We start from the raw sequence: 4,983 nt of genomic DNA on the forward strand, positions 1-4,983 counted from the left end.
CCTAAACCTGTCAAAGTACCAGCAGGATAACACACTTTGCAAAAACATTGAGATATCAATCTTTCAGGATTCTCTACATAATAAATTCAACAGTTTATTGTCACAGTGTTGTTAAAAATAATGTTTGGTCATTTAAATAAAGCTGAAATAAAATAAATTATAGACATTAGATGGAAAACCTAAAGTTGAAGTACTGAAACAATCTAAAATAAAATAAAGATTTAAGCTAAATAGAATTATATAAAATGATAAAAGCATATAACAAAATTAATAAAATTAAAATAAGAAAATGAAAATATTAAAACTTCAAAATATACTTAAATTCTATTAAAATTAATATAATATAAATAGTACTAAAACAACACTGGTTTGTTATATAAGAAACGAGAAAGGGAGTGTTTTCAGACGCAACTCCAAAAAGTATTGTAGACTTCATGACGTTACCGGTGCTTAACATCCCAAATTCTGCTGCCTGCCTGAACAAAGCCTAAAATAAGGGTATGGACTGTTCTGGTCACATTACATAAGAGATTTGTCTTCCTCTGAAAGAATCTCACTTTTGAAGCCGCTGCTGACATTGCAATACATGCAGATTAGTACAGTAGATTATGCCACTGTCCATCTGAAAGCTCAGCAACTTTAAATGTATTCTATTCTTAACATTTGTCCTAATATTCCCCAACACTACTTAATTTGTCTGAATATAAACATGCTTTGATTAAAAACAAAAAACAAAAAAAACAATCATAAGACATCTAATGCGTAATATACAGCTAGGTGGAGTTTTACACTTTTTGAACAAACATATACAGTAAATTGGGTCACAAGGTACCACCCAGAATGCAACGTAACCTGTCTCAATATTAAATAGGGACTATTTTAAACTTCCAGTAACAGGTTTTCATGAACAATCATTGTCTATTTTGAGTTCTCGATTACCCCTGCTTATCAGTAGTTTGCATAAACTTGCATGTGTGTGTAGTGAAATGTTGCAGGCATTCATTTACATTTCACCATCAGCATAATGCATCCTGTGCCAAAGTTGACGCCATAGCGAGAGACTAACCCAACCTTAAACTGGTTGCGTGTGGTACGAGTGAGAGCTCCAAACTTTGTGTGTGTGTGTGTGTGTGTGTGTGTGTGTGTGTACGTGTATCCTGACTCCTGGGGCGGCAGCAGTCCCTAATCCCCCATATTTCCACCGCGAGTGTGACAATGAGGACGAGTAACCCGACACCTCTCCCAGCTCAGAGCGCTGAGAGCCAGCACTCCACTGCAGTACTGATAATGGAAGGGTGGTAATGACATCCTCCAACTGCCTGCTCTCTCTCTCTCTCACACACACACACAGCACAAACTCTCTGCCCCCTCATTGTCTCTTTCACTGTTTCCTTTTGAGCGCTTGCAAGAGAGTGCTACATTGATATTCCTCAAACATTTGTGTTAGGAGTTTGTTATTAACCTTTCACCCTGATTATTAAACTTCTGCACATAACTCATCCTGAATGGTTTAAAGTACAGACTCCAGTCTTCAGTTTTGTGCTTATAGTTTCTGACTTATGAAATTATATGAATACTTTATATGAGGAACAGACCATTTTTGTTATTCACTGAACAATCTTGACACTTGGCCTAGTTCTCCTTGAGAGTTCATGAAAAGTTTGTGAGTGTTTTCTTGAGTTCTTTTCAATATATCGGTTGATCCAGTGCACAAAACCATACAGAATTATTTGTTTACAAATTGGGCTCTAGTAGTTTATTAATTTTTTTTTTTTTAAACCCATATTAGTTGTTCAGTTTAATTCAGTTTAATTTCATTTAATCAACTTAATTTACTTGGTCTACTAGCAATACTGAATTATTTGTTCACAAATTGGACTCAATGTTATTACATTATTATTGTATATATTTTAGCCCACTAACAATTTATTTAAATCATACTGAATTATTTGTTCACAAATTGGATTAATCTGTCTCTCTTGTTAATAGTTTATTATTAAAAAAACAGTTATTACATTATTATTGTATATATTTTTGCCCACTAGAAAATATTTTCTTCTTAAAACCATATGGGTTGTTCAGTTTAATTCAATTAATTTAATTTAATCAATACTTTTATTTTGCTTAATGTTTAAAAAGCCTCTGTGTCTGGAATAATTTTTAATCAAGTTTTTTTTATTAGAATGCAATTAATTTAGTTGTAATTTGTGTTTATTGATAAAACAAGCTGGTTCTTAAAAGTTGTTCTTTTGAGTGATTATTATTCTTCTGAGAATTGGTAGATCCAGTTTACAAAATCGGCCTGAATGATTCATTCAAGGCTGATCAGGTTCTCTCACTGAGTTCTGAAAAAAATTGTGCAGGGCTCGACAATAAGGACTACCCGATGGCCCGGGGCCAGCGTGCAAGACGCTCGGGACAGTAGACAGGATCGTCTTGTCGTGCCTTGTCACTAAAGTTTAATTTGCCTGCAACTGTTTGTCAAATTCGTGCAAATACAGTCTTAGAATCGAGAAACAGCTTGTGTTTTTAAGCCTTTAAATGCTACGTTCTCTGTGATGTCGTGAACACCATATTGCTTTTCGGTTCCTCTTATCTGATTGGATGTTGCAAGCACTGTTTTTTTTCCGTAACCTGGTAACAACCAGTACAGCGAAGAGACGGCAACATGGCGGCAACATCAAATTAAAAAGAAAACGTCTGTTTCTAACTCGCATCTGCGACTAAAAATTACTACGTGCGACTGTGAAAAAAAATATTTAGGAGCACCATGTGCGACTGACCCCATCAGCATATTTGTGTTTGCGCTCAGGGGAGCTTCAAAGGTTTCTACACGTTTTTGCAACGTTGAGTAATGTATCACAGACATTTCTCACGAATCTATTCATAAACAAAGGAGAGAGTGTAAATAAGAGACAGATTGTGCAGTAAGTTATAGAGAGCGCCGTTGATTATAATAGGCTTTGTAATATCGCAAACTAAGATGAGTGACAACTTTTAATAAATGTTGTGGGAGTTTGTAAATGAGGTATTGATTTAATACAACAGTTAAATAAACAAGAAGTTATTATTACGTTACTTACATTGTCTGACTATAACACTATGCCTGATTTTGCTCTGTTTCGTCATCAAAAGTAGTCTGAAACAAGTCACACCTGAGCCGCTGCGCATCTCCATTCAAACACAGCGGTGTTTCTTTTATGAATGAACGTGCGTTTTTAAACTAATCTAGTGAAATTATTCAATTTCCCATTCATAAAGAGTCAGTTGCTTTATTCTCGAATGAACCATCCGTTCGAACGAATCAAATGAATAGACGTTTTTTCTGAACACGGAAGTAAGTCCGACTCTCAACTGAAAGAATGATTTGCATTTCCGGTCTGCATTGTTTCTAGTCAAATTAGGGTATATTCCGAGCTAATAAACTAATCTTAAACCTATTCAAATGTTTTTAAAAAGCACATGGCTCCATAGCGCCATCACTTGGCAATGTCGCAATGACCGTCATTTGTCAGTGCCTCACTTTAATGAGTGTGTAGATGACACGAAGCAGCGGACGTTAGCTACATTAAAAACAGATGGACGCTATTTGAATGGGCTCCTATGGAAACCGGAACAGAAAAGCATTCAATCTGACGTTAGAATTCGTAATGGCGGCGCTCATCGTTTACTCAGGAAAAAGGTCTATATGTAAGGAATAATTGACGACAGGCCGTAGAATTCTTCGAAAATAATGCACACCCGAGGTGGTGATGCGGTCACGACGCGAAGCACGACCAACGTAAAAACAAAACTTTTAACATAAATTCTGCTTAATAACACTCTGTTTACTAATATTGTTTAATTTTCTTCTTTGCAACAACATTCCTTTAATAGGAGTCCTCCATTTATGTATTGTTAACTGGTGATCTGGGACCATCAGCCTGGACATACTGTTGTGCATAAATTTAGTTACATCACATTTATAATTTTTTAAAATTGTCAATTGTATTTAAGGAAATATACAGTTATATTTGGCTTTTGACACATTATTTAAAATGTGGCAAAGAAATAACTATTAACATTTTTTTTTGGTTGGGCCAGTGAAAATTTTGGCAGGGCAAGTAAAAATCTGAACCACTGGCCCGATCGGGCCAATAGAAAAAATCCTTAGCGTTGAACCCTGAATGTGATGAGTAAATGATGACAGAAATCTTTCTAATATTCGTATGACAAATCACGATTGGTTGTTATTCTTGCAGTTATTTGCATACTAACTTGTGATTGGTCTTTTCATTCTTGCATCATTTTAACCCTAAAGCTGTCTTCACTTTGCAAAGATGCTGTTGTGTGACGATTCCTATGCACAGCCAATAGAACACAAGACACCGCTTTCATTTATGCAGAACAAAGACTTGAAACCGAAGAGCCCTAAAACCTCGACTCTATTCTTCAGCTATCTTGCAAGCACTGGTATTTCCTTTAGGAAATGCTAATGTACTTTCTCCTCAACACCCTATCATTGTCTCCTACTCTCCTTCACTCTCAATCTCCTTCATTTCTCTTCCTCTCCCACCCTCTGTTTTGCCTAACCACTGTAAACCCCCGGCCGGCAGTGCTCGGTGAGCCGCCCCCCTCAGCAGGCTTATTTACACCAGTGTTTAATAGCCTGGGGGAGTGCATGAGCTATGATGACATGCTAGAATGACTCCGGGTGCATTCTTAACAAGCTGCTGAGAGAGTAGCGGAGGGGAGGGAGAGTGGGAGGCTGGAAAACGCAAAGAGAAAAGGGAGAGGGAGAGAGAGAAAAAAAAAAACATGCGCTTGTCTGTGGATGCTTAGACTATGAAGAACTCGGAGGCAAGCGATTAAACACTGTCTGCAATTAAGCACGCCGTTTGCCAAGGTGTTTAAAAGTTGACCTACTATTTACCCTGCTAATAAAACGAGAAGTCGTTGGGAATAATTAGAGCAAATTGCTGTAATTACCAGTGGAGTTAAAAA

The sequence above is a fragment of the Garra rufa genome, chromosome 12 (assembly GCF_049309525.1).
Source record: "Garra rufa chromosome 12, GarRuf1.0, whole genome shotgun sequence".
Lineage (NCBI taxonomy): Eukaryota > Metazoa > Chordata > Actinopteri > Cypriniformes > Cyprinidae > Garra > Garra rufa.